Here is a 13,848-nt window from a genome sequence, read left to right as displayed (position 1 = left end):
AGCTTTAAAATAAAAAAAACTTTTTACTTTATGTTTACTTATAATTATAGAGACATCTTGCCATGTAAGCATCAATTACCAACTGATTAGAAAAATAAATGTCAGTCAATCAATAGTGAACACATGACTCCAATCAAATCTCTTCATCGACCATATGTAACACCTGTTGCGAGGGGTGGAAGTAGACTACACTAAACATAAATAATAGTGGACACTAAATTTTTTCAGTAATACTTATTTGTTTTCATTGAACTAAGAATACAAATTGTAGATAGTGCCAGGTAGTTTTTAAAAATCAGTTAAACCCTGCCCAACCAAACCATTAGGTATTCTATGGCGATCCGACAAAAATAGTGTACAGTTTTTCAGTCATAGTTGAATTAAGAATACATAATATTACAGATGTTGTTGGTTAGTTTTTTAAAAATAGATAAAAAATATTCTTCTATCTATAAAATGTACTAATAAATCATTTAATGGCATAATTTTAGATATTTTATAGATAGATGAATATTTTTTGACTAATACCTATTATGATTTCGTTTACACAGGGTTTAATTGAATTTTAAAATCTAACCTACATTATCTGCAATTTATAGTTCAATGAAAACAAATAAATATGACTAGTAAATGACTTCCATACACTTTAGATACCTATTTAAAATATTAAAATTTGTTTTTATACGTGATCCTTCACTTAGGTTTACTTTACCTTCTTTCAATGTGCCAACGTATAGAATATTAATTTTACTATAGCTATCAATTCATACTATATTAAAAATAATGTGGAATCGGCATTGAGTATTCATTATAATAGGTAGATATAAAAAGCATATATTTTGATTCCCTCTGTTTTATATTACAAACACTTTGAATATAATAATACAAGAGAAGAGGAAGATATATTAGATTTCCACAAAATTTTAAATATTTAGAAACACATTCGTAGAACTACCTGCAAACCATATTATTATTAATATCTCTGCAATGTCATAAAAACATTTTAATTTAATTTATATTTCGAATGCTGCCATCTACGTATTTCAAATGACAGCTTATATATTTTGGTTTTAATTGTGAAACACAGATGGCAATAAAGACTCGCAAATTAAAATAAATATTATAAAATATTACTCTTCAGTACGAAGATAATAAAATAAGGGTTAAGCCTGGATTTACCATAGTACTAAAGATGTTATATATAAACCATAACCCCCTAATTGGCAGGGGGAGTGTAAAGTAAGCCAATTGATAATTATGAGGAAAGTATTTTTTCAAATTGCCACAAATAAAAATTATTTACGCAGCAACGCTCCGTGCAATTTGGATCTATGAGCAATCTCGTCAATGACATTTGTTGTCTGAGATATACGTAGTTATTGATCTAATTGACTTGAGTTATATCGATACTCAATAACCTGCGGATCAAAGCGGTTTAATAGTGTCAGGTTTATCAGGCACTAGGCAAGGGTTGAAAGTCTATTCAATGCGCTCTCCAAAGGTAGACATTTTCAGTGATGTGTTGTATATTTTGTTTTTAAAATTAGTATTTAACGTTTTATATTTTATTTAACATGACTTTGTTCCGTTTATCTTGTGACTTGATTAAATAAAACAATAGACTCGTTTGTCAGATAATACCTGGACGGTCGTGCTATCACATAAATCAATCGATTTCGGTTTGTTATGGTATAATTTGTTCCACTGGTCGGTCGACGACTTCAACGCAATAATGACTCACAAGTCTACTAATAGTTTAATTACGCGCTTTTTAGTTGGAACGTTTCATAATATTTTAATTAGACGTTCCAGTGGTCGTGAACATTTTTTTCGCTCTGCTTATTACAACAGTGTATTATTATTAAAATTACTTTTCTTGTCAGTTATGCCGTACATAACACAATTAGTATGTTATGTTTTCATTGCTAATATTATTTTTGCTGTTTTCTCTATTGATTAAAATTATATTATTTACAAAAACTACTTTATTAGCGACTGCTTGAAGAGGCTTTATTTTATTTTTTATAATAGGATCAATTCTATCGAATATTTCAATGGGATATTTACTGTCATTCTCTCTTCTTGGTCGTGCACTCATGGCTGAGGATCTTGGTCGCTCCATTGCGCAGACGCTCTTCCTCTGCTTCGCCTTCCCTGGAGGCTACCCAAAACTACCAGTCTCTCCAGGTTGTCCGGTCCGCGCCTGACAATATGTCCAAAAAACTGCAGAATTCTTCTCAGACATATCGTCGAGAGCCGTTCCTTTATCTTCAGTCCCTGGATGATTGACTGGTTCGTCCTGTGCTCCGTCCAAGAAATGCGAAGCATTCGGCGCCAACACCACATCTCAAAGGCATCAATTGCCTTCCGTTCTCTTGCCTTCAGGGTCCACGACTCGACTCCGTATAGGAATATCGAGAACACTAATGTTTGCACAAGCATCATTTTTGTGGCAATCGAAATTCCCCGATCCTTCCATATAGTGGTAAGGCGTGTCATCGCACTTTTTGCAATTTGTGTGCGCCTTCTTATTTCCGCTTCGCATCCGCCCTTTCCACTGATGGTCGATCCAAGATATACAAACTCGTCGACTGTTTCGAGGTTTTGGAGTGTACTTGGTGTTGGTAGAAGGTTGGCCCGATCAACAACCATTAACTTGGTTTTATTCCTATTAATAAGGAGGCCGTATTTGCGACTCTCTTCCTCTACCCGGTGTAGCAGCTCTGTGAGTTCCCTTTCATCAGCAGCGATTAGTGTGGTATCATCTGCGAATCTTAAGTTATTTATTTTCTGGCCACCAATTGTTATTCCGCCTTGCCAATGATCTAGGGCTCTTCGCATTATATGCTCTCCATATATATTAAATAACTGGGGAGATAAAACACATCCCTGACGAACTCCCTTCTCGGTTCGGAAACTCTCAGAAACCGCACTATTTACTCACATCTTTGTGTGGCTATTGTTATATAAGTTTCTGATGAGACAGGTAAGGTGTGATGGAACTCCCATTTCCAGAAGTACCTTCCACATACAGTTCCATCTTACGCAGTCAAATGCCTTCTGGTAGTCAATAAAGCATAACATCATAGGGGTATTAAAATCTCTGCATTTTTCAATTAGTTGTCTGATGTTAAGAATTTGCTCTCGAGTTCCCTTCCCCATAACAAAACCTGCTTGTTCCTTGGGTATTTGTCGGTCGATGAAATGTTTCAGACGCCTGCCATTAATAGAAATTAATTTAACATTCGAAAGGAATGTTTTTATTCGATTAGTTTTAACTGCTGGGTCATTTATTTTTGCTTTATGAGCTAATTTTAATTAATATTACCAAAATCAGTTAAATCACTAGGTACTTACGTTTTTGACAGCTCGTTCTCACGACAAGGACCACTCCGTTAAGAAGTTTATCTGTGTAGTATTTACCTTTACACAAACATTCTTCATCTTCCTTTCTTTACTTAATTCTAAACTATTCTTAGGTTTACATCTATTGTCTAAACACATTCCAGTAAGTGATACCTTTTGATTTTTACTCCACCTTCGCGGTGTAATATTCAAAGCTTCTAATTGAGAAATAGACAACAGTGGCGTCGATACGCCGCTACTGTCATTCGCGATTGAATTTAATTTTTAGTTTAGCGTGTAATTTCACACGGGTTTCGTACCTCCGACTTTGCATCGTTGCCTTATGGAAAACATCGCGCGGGTTTTTCAGAGTGATTTTAATATAAGTATTTGAATAAAATATTGGTATTGCTTATTAATTAAATTACTAGCTGAGCCAGCTGGCTCTCGCCAGTCTGTCTCGCTAGGTCTTGCAGACAGCTTTTCGTTATAATGACATGGTGTTGGATTTTAATATAATTGCAAAGTATGTATAGACGGCGCCATAGTTTTCTCTTCGGGATGGATTTTCATTCACGTTAGACAGTTTGACATTTCGCTGATTTGTCAGTTTTACGATTTGCATGTCGTCACTGCCATACAAATTTGGAGTCGTATGCGTAGTCTATTCTGGAGTCTGGCCTTCACAATATCGTCTGACACCACTTCAGGCTGCTAGGCCTAGCAGAATCGCCGATTGCTACCAATGACATTTTAATTTTAATACAATATATGTGTAGGTATGTGCATTTAAATATGATAAATAATTATACATCTCATTCGTTCGAATATACAGCAATAATATGTGATTATCTTAAAAAGCGATCCATTATATCAAAATATTTATCTCTTTCGGGTCCCATTTACATATTAAAAAAAGGTTAGCAGCATAAAAAACAAATTTAAACATTGTTTTATTTCATTGTCTATAAAAAATAAATGCCTGCAGCTATAGAATAATATTTACAAAATCTAATTTTGAATTCAAAATTAACCTTAACCAATATAGTTTTCCAGTGCGGGACATTCATATTGAGACAAATATTAATAAATAATAAAACAATACATATTATATCTGAGAGGAATAGACCAATTCTGATAAAAACAGGAATTTATAAAACCTAAAAATGTGGAATCAGCTTAAAGAGGCCTTCATCCAGTAGTGGATTGATACAGGTTGATGACGATAATGACGATATAAATGGGTAGGTATATAAAATCACAAATTTAAAAAAATATAGCAGTTTATATGACTAAGAAGAGTAGAATTAGGTTGGGATAAACTTCATCCAGCAGTGGATTGATCTTGGTTGATGATGATAATAACAATATTATGAATGGGTGAATATAATATCAGCAATTTTGATAAATATAGCAATTCATATGACCGTATGACTGACAGAAATACAAACAAATTAGAAAGGCCTTCATCCATCAGCGCATTGATTCAGGCTCATGATATAATATAAATAGATATAATATAATATCACCAATTTTGATAAATACAGTAATTCAAATGACATAAAGGAGTAGAATCAGGCTAGGGAGGCCTTTATCCAGCAGTGGATTGGTTCAGGTCGATGATGATAAGGACGATAGAAATAGGTATAATATCACAAATTCGTTAAACCTATAGTAGTAGAATCAGGTTGCGGAACCCTTCATCCATCAGTGGATTAATTCAGGCTCATGATATAATATAAATAGATATAATATAATATCACCAATTTTGATAAATACAGCAATTCATATGACAGAAAGGAGTATAATCAGGCTATAGGAGGCCTTTATCCAGCAGTAGATTGGTTCAGGTCGATGATGATAAGGATGATAGAAATAAGTATTATATCACAAATTCGTTAAAACAAACCCTTCATCCAGCAGTGGATTGATGATGATGATGAAATTCAAGACTATCAAGAATACAATCAACGTAGAGAGGCCGTCATCCAGCAGTGGATTTATTAAGGCTCGTGATAATAATGGCATTATAAATATAGATAGGTAGATAGTATAATATCACTGATTTTGATAAATATAATAATTCATGTGTAAGTAAGGAGTATAATAAGGCTGAGGAGGCCTTCATCCAGCAGTGGATAGGTCCAGGTTGGTGATAATAAGGGTGGTAAAAATAGGTAGATATTATACAATATCACAGATTTTGTTAACTATAACAATTTATTCGTATTAATTTATTTCATTGTTTGCAATGGCAACTTAATATGACTATATTGTAATCTATCGAAATTAGTAGCCTAATTATTCAATAAAAAAGAGTTTATGAACAGCCACAAAGAAGTATTTAAAAAAATCAAATTTGTTATTAATTAATAGAAAACTCATCTTACAATAAAAATGTCTTGATTGAAATCGATTATTTAACATGCTAATAGAAATGTCACATTTTTCGATTGTTTCTGCAAATTCTAAATTTGAATTCTGACACGTCAAATGAACTTGTTATAGGCGAAAACAATTGCAAATCAATCATATATATCAGTTTGACAGATAAGTGGCAGTGAAGTAGTTTTAGATTATATTTTCGTAATAATTAGTGAGGAAATATGTATTTATTTTGTGTTAAAACTCAAGAATACGCCAATGTGCTACTTACAGATTTGAATAATTTTGTGGAATATTAATTTAGATATTTTGCAATATTGATTATATAGAAAGTATTAAACGACATTATAATCAATTTGAGGTACACGGACAGCAAGATGCGAAAATTTATGGTGACGGATGTAAAACGCGATTTAAAAACGATAGTATCTGTGATTGTGTTGAGTTTTATCAGATTGTGCCCGATTCAAATGGAAGTAGATTCGGGACTCCAAGTGAATTCCTTTAATAATCAACAAAGTGGTATTTAAATAAAAAAGTTGACGTATTTTCCAAAATCTCTTAGGATAATAATATATAGGAGATTACTATGTTTTCAAACTTTACAGTAAAGTTCTAACCATCACAATACTCACTTATCCTATTATCAACACTAGGATTTATAGGCGGTCATAATATGGACGTTCCAATAACTTGTGTCACGACGGATGACACCCGCAGTTTCCCGATGATCACCACCGGCTCGCTGGTGAGTGGTGACGACCAGGCTCTGCAAGGTCTCATCACTGCTCCTCTTCTTCTTCTTATTTCTTTTTATTGACACTCGCAGTTTCCCGATGATCACCACTTTATTTATTTATTGTTCAAAATACTTTCTTTTTTTTTTTGAAAATTATTTTATTTATTTTTTTAGAGAGCTATTCAGGGCATGGATCCGAAAAAGCCATGCACTTTCAGAGCCCTTACGTTGATGGGCGCCATTAATACCACCCCAATAAAGTCATTGACTAGCTCAGTCAGTTTATTGGGTGTAATATCAAAAATTAAAATTAATTGTTTATTTGTTTGAAATTTTTATTTGAATATTGTGGTGTTAAGATGATAGTAATTGTCCTTTTTAATTTGAATACATTAAAATGTCTGTGTATGAGTATGGGTGAACAGCAGGTCGATTCCGTAACTTACGACTCGTGTGAAACATCGTAGTCATTCGCGAAAGTGACGTAGGTTATCGAAATAAGGCATGTCGAAACTTATCACTACCTGAATTAGTCTTAATCTGTGTCGACAATATTGCACATACCAAAGGGTACTCGTGACCAGAGACGGCCATACGACTTGAGTCTCTCTTTCTCTCTCTCGCATTGATGTCTCGCGCCGATACGTAGGTAGTTTAGTTTCGAACTGTCAAAGGTGACGGACTAAACTGCGATCGGACACTATTATCTTATCTTTACTCGCGAGAATAATTATATATTATTATTTTATATTTCGCCAAAGCATTGCTATATGCTTGTATCGTTCACCCAATTATTTTAAAAGATGTCAATCCCAGAAATAGTTTCTTTTGCTGCAGTTTTAGGATCACGTAATCATCCGCGAAACAGATCAAATAATTATGCTAACTTATCTGAAAATGCTTTTTTACTCAGTGATGCACTATTTATACGTAATTTCCGCTTAAACAAAGAGCTTGTGAGATATCTTTCACAAATTCTCACGCCATATATGGTTTTGCGAAGGAGACGCTCCGCCCTTGACATTCAAAGTAAGGTTCTAATAGCATTAAATTTTTTCGCAACCGGTTCATACCAAATGCCTGTTGCAAATGGCTTAATACGAGTTTCCCAGTCTTGCGTATCACGTGTTCTGAGTGAAGTGGTGGCTGCCTTAAACTCACCCGATATTTTTAATCGGTGGGTTAAATTCCCTACAAGCCCAGAGGGACTTCAAGGCATCCGGAATGGTTTTTACTCCAGGTATCAGTTTCCAGGGATAATAGGGTGTATTGATTGTACACATGTAGCCATCTTTCCACCTAATAAACATGATCCATTAAGCCCAGAGCATATTTATGTTAATCGTAGAAGATACCATTCGATAAATGTTCAGTTAGTATGTGATGTGAATTTAAAAATTCTAAATGTGAACGCACGTTATCCAGGAAGTGCACATGATTCATATATACTCACCAACAGTAATGTTGAACCGATGCTCAGACGTTTACATAGCCGCGGAGAAGACAACTCTTACTTGCTTGGGGATTCAGGCTATCCTTTAAGATCATGGCTTATGACTCCTTTACATACCGTAGAGCCGAATTCGCCAGAGGAACGTTTTAATACCAAATTCACCACAGTTAGGGCAACTGTCGAGCGTTGCATAGGTGTTTTAAAAATGCGTTTCCGATGTCTCCTAAAACACAGAGTCCTTCATTATGCACCAAAAAAAGCATCACTTATTATAAATGCATGTGTCGTTCTCCATAATTTATGTATCGAGAGCAATATGCCTGAACCCGATCCAATTGATGAGACTTTGGATTTTGGTGATGTAAATAATGAGTTTATTTATGTAGAAGAACCGCCTCGTAATAGGCGGACAAATCCAGATTTGATTGCCGGTCAAAGAGTTCAAAGTAGACTTATACGTAACTATTTCAGTCGCCATAACACTTAGTTAAACATCGTAAAGCCATGTAATTATTTATATTTAGTTTAATAGGTACTTATTATTTTATTATCATCTTAGGTTATAGTATTATAATGTCGTCGAAGATTCTCCAAATGGGTGAAGTATCGTAGGCCTGACGAAGGAAAGTCCATGTAAATGTATTTACTACCTTCATTTTTCCCTATATAAAAATTATTAAATTTAATAGGTATAGTCAAGTTGGTAAACTTGCGTTAATTACTGGTTGGACATTTTCCTTCGTCGGGGAACCTTAACGAGTTTGGTCACCAAAACACTATTGAAAGATTTTATGGATAAACTGATTAAGTATTGCTAAAGAAACATAGAACATTGATTTAATGTTGTTATAATAATTTAATAAGACATTTTTATTCAGATTCCATATTGTCTTTATAATGCTTTCGTGACTTGCATTACCTCAAGGGTCAACATGGAAACATGCTCTTGATATAACTTAACATGTAGCTTCCTTCATGACTAATTTATACAATGAATATATACTTACCTATAATTTATTGCTATTATTAATTTAAATCACAATCATAAGATACTGTACGTCCCAAAGACTACGATGGGCGGGACATGTGGAGAGAATGCCTGAAGTTAGAGCGCCAAGGATCATGACGAAGTGGCTACCTCAACGGAAGAGACCCAGAGGCCGTCCAAGAAGGAGATGGGCTGACGCCGTAGAAGTGGACTGGCTTCATATAGGAAGACCCGGTAACTGGAGAAGTTTGGCGAGAGACCGGAGTGAGTGGAGAGCGGTTGTGGAGGAGGCCAAATCCCACCCCGGGATGTAGCGCCGTGGAAGAAGAAGAATTAATTTAAATCATTAATACAATGCATTTTCACCATGAATTGACAGTTAACACAATAAAAAAAATAGCATATGTATATTTATTTGGCCTCTGCTTAGCACCCTCTTAAGGTATCCATAGCGTGTGATTGAGCCAGCTCCAATTATATTATGGGCGGAACCAAGAGTCATAGCCACCCCTCGGATGAATTAAATCCTAAAATACATTTTGTTAATATTTCACCATTGACGAATATAATTCAAAAACCATTTACATCACAACCTTATAAGAAAATGCATAAATTTATAAGTTTAAATAAAGTCAATTAAAAATTTTTAAAACTGCGATCAATGTAGAATATTTTCTTCTTACATAGATGGGATAATGTTCGGTAAGTATTCTCCCTTCAATTATGCTATGCATATTTTTTCATAAGAGTATGTCTGGGATTAATGAATGAATCTCATAAAGACACCACATCAAGTGACGTACGGAGGTAAGTTCAAAACGATTAATGTGGTGTGCGTCACACGTATTACGTACATGATGTGATGCCCCCGACTACTGTTGTATTATAAATTAATAGTACCTACCGTATTATGAAATTTTGACTTTCGGGGGACAAGCAAGTTAATGTGATTTACTGATAATTTTCATTTGAGTATTTTAATTAAATTACAACTAACAATTTATTGAAATCTATTATAAAGTATGCGTTCGTCGAACACTACATATTTTATCAAACAGTACATTTCTTTATAAAAACAATCATTAAATAGTATGCAACTAGAAATGACCCACCCTTCAACGAACAGATGTCAACAGTTTTGGAGTTATTGTAAAATCATCTTGATTATTTTTTTGTATTCATTAGTAAATTTTAAATGATATGATCAGTGCACCTTAAAACTGAATTCATATTTAACCAATCAATGAAATATGCAATGTATGTGATTATGTTCAATGTGTGTAAAAAACTGTTTTGAATAAATTATTTACTTGATTATTATGATTGACATTCAATGGAATTGGAGGGTAAGAAAATAATTATATAAAGGCAATTTTCCCAAAGCATTATTTTTTATTCAAAAAATCATGGTTTAAACCTCAGTCATGTACGCTCTGCATACATAATATATTTAATTACAATGCATTGCTTTTAAAACTAGAATGTCCATGAATCAGTGAAGAGTCGGCTGCACCAGTCCTCTGTAGAGCTACAAGCGCCGAGTAGAAAAATTCCATCTGCTTACATCAGTGAATCTAGAATCATGCAAAAAATTAGGTAGTTGACTTCTTGAATTTACATAAAATTACAATATCAACCCAAAAATATTTATCCACGACCCATTGAATTGATTGGCTTTCATCATGTTTCTATAGACATTATAGTTGATTAGAAATATACACAATTAAGCTGAGTTGGTTTTAGAATATCTTGAGAGCCTGACAATTGCATGAAAATTATATTAGAAAAAATTATTGTTTATTTCATAATCTCTACTAAGTAAAAAATCCACTGGATCAAGCAAAACCCAATGCCATTCCAGTCTAATGTAATTATAAGTTTTTTTGGACCATGTCTGATCCGAAGATCATATGGACCTTTTTGGTTTGTATTAACAGTTTTTTTTTCTTTTACAAGAAACGGATGTTATCCATTTGTTCTACCTATGAATATTCCGACTCCAAACAAACACATGATGAAAAACAATGTGTATTTGCCAGACCCAGGATTCGAACCAGGGACCCACCACATTATAAGCTGACGCATTAGCCGCCATCGGCCACCGTTGGGCCGTAAAAAATATAGGTTATACATTTATTATGAATAAACTATAAAGCTGCAATCATAGACTATCTGCAATATTATATCAGTTACACATCCATATCTTCGATTACATAAGACTTTAGACTATATTTTGTATTAAAAATGTTATAACTAACAAGAGCATGTTTCCATGTTGACCCTTGAGGTAATGCAAGTCACGAAAGCATTATAAAGACAATATGGAATCTGAATAAAAATGTCTTATTAAATTATTATAACAACATTAAATCAATGTTCTATGTTTCTTTAGCAATACTTAATCAGGTTATCCATAAAATCTTTCAATAGTGTTTTGGTGACCAAACTCGTTAAGGTTCCCCGACGAAGGAAAATGTCCAACCAGTAATTAACGCAAGTTTACCAACTTGACTATACCTATTAATTTAATAATTTTTATTTATAATAAGGAAAAATGAAGGTAGTAAATACATTTACATGGACTTTCCTTTGTCGGGCCTACATTATTGATACATCACCCATTCGGCGGGTTAATCCAGAATCTTCGACCGACATTGGCATATCTTCCAGGAGTTATATCACTCCATGTATATAATATCAAGTGGAAAATATGATTAACCTGAAATCAGATTAGCATGTAGCAAATATTATATAAACAGCCCTGTCTAATAGAGGCTCCAACGTAACCCGCAGTATGATTAATATTTTTATGCATCTGAAATGGATTTTAGATTTTTTTTTTATATTTGATTTATTAACTAATTGATGTTAATTATTGCATATTTCAATAATAAAACTTTTATGTAACAAAGTAGTTAAAATCTGTGCTCATCATAATCTGCTTAAATAATATTGAGTGATGCTTGCAAAGGTTATGAAACTGAATAAATAAGTACCTACATAATATTAAAAATAATAAGTTTATAGGTGACAACGCCAGTTTTTAAAATGAATCAATTGATTCGTTAAACCATACTCACCATTAAGTCTGTAATAAAGAAAAATTAATAAATTGACACAAAATCAACAAGGACAAGTGAAGAATTAGAAATAGCAAAATCCATTAAGTAAATGTGTTTGTGCAAAGTCAACCTACCATCCAAGGTAGAGATTGAAAGGTAAATTATTAATAATATCTGTGTTGGTCTAATCGCTCGACGAAATAAAATTTGCTATCGATTCTAATGCCGTAGCTATACGTAAATTTGATGCAATCAGTTCGCGAGATGCTGTTCTATTGTCATTTATGACATCTTGAGCCATATTTAGAGCTGACTCAAGCGCGACAGTACTACGGGATTGTGTGTCCAACATCTCCCGAAGCAACGTACAGAACGTGCTGTGCGTGTTGCACACCTCGTTTAATTTCATCTCCTTCATTTTCAACGTATCTTGCTGAAATTTATCCAATATTTCCATGTGTTTTTTGCCAATGTCACACATTGCCTTTAAGTTTGACGCCTTGTTACGTGGTAGACACGGTGGGCCTACTACCTCTGAAACATGCAAATATTCTGGCGCTGCCACCTGTACCCTACGCTGTGATGTTGGCACGGCCAACTCCTCAATGGTATCGTCATCTGGATTCTCAATCATTGACTCCGGTACTTCATCTAGGCCTCGGACGGATGCAGCGCTCGGAATGGACAGGAACGCACCGGAGCGCCGTTGTGGTTCGTGGAATTCCAAAATATACCGTTCCGGCTCGTGAATTCATTTAAAATTGCGTTGCGGTTCGTTAGATTGAGATAATTATATATGAATGTATCTTTTAAAGTTTTTCTCAAAATTAAAAATTAACGAAGTTATGTTATGCCGGGCGTGCAAGGGTTAAAAATAAAAATTATGACATCCCTAAATTTCTTTCAACCTTCTTATTTTGTGTCGATATGTCCATGCCTAAATGCATTGTCTAAATAACAAGAAACAACCAGCTGCAAGCGTAAATTACTTTATTACCCAAAAAAATGTGCCTTGCTGACACTATTTGAAAACTCTTCAAAAAAAAGTATACATTGTTTAATAATTTCTAAAGGATGAAACATTTCAAATCTCAATACAATCTTGCCTTTGACTTACGCATTGTTAATTTACTTACCTACTAATTTATTATATTATTTTATTCGGAGTGACAAAAATTATTACTTCGCCATTTATATTCGGGTGAATGAATTGTGTTTTCGACGGTTAAATTAATACAAAAAAGTTTGATAATTTGACTCGTGCAATCCGCTATAATATTCCTATTAGTTGCCTTTTAAAATATTTTGTATTATTTAAGATATAAATACGTTTCTAAACAAAATTGTTTATATTATTAGTTTGGTGTTTTTTTTGCTACATTCTAGTAAGTTTTGTGTTTTAATTTTAACTGTGTGTTTAACTTGATTTTTTAATAAAAAATTGTTCTCCTAAAACAGGGGAGGGCAAACTTTTTGCATGGAGGGCCAAATTCAAGAATTCAAAATGACCGGCGGGCCGCGAGTAAAATACCATTTTTAGATATACACTATTTATTATCACGAAAACTAAACATTTCAAAAAAAAAATAATGAGAAGAATGAAACTGTTGTTTATTTTTTTAAATTAAGGTGTTAATTTTGTAGTTGATATTCTTAAAACTGCTTTTAAATGGGCATCGGCGATATTTGATCGTATAGAATTTTTATTGAGGTTCATGATCGAAAATATTTGTTCACATATATAAATTGATCCAAAAATAACGAACATTTTTCTTGCATAATCTTTAAGTTGGTCGAATTTGTCTGAATTAAGGGCATTGTAAAATTTGGAGATTTCTTCACGACGATGCAATTCTCTTAAATCAGTGTCACACTG

The sequence above is a fragment of the Rhyacophila brunnea genome, unplaced genomic scaffold, assembly GCF_057557595.1.
Source record: "Rhyacophila brunnea isolate RB1 unplaced genomic scaffold, BYU_Rbru_1.0 scaffold_8, whole genome shotgun sequence".
Classification (NCBI taxonomy): domain Eukaryota; kingdom Metazoa; phylum Arthropoda; class Insecta; order Trichoptera; family Rhyacophilidae; genus Rhyacophila; species Rhyacophila brunnea.
Note: the sequence above shows the minus strand (reverse complement) of the source record.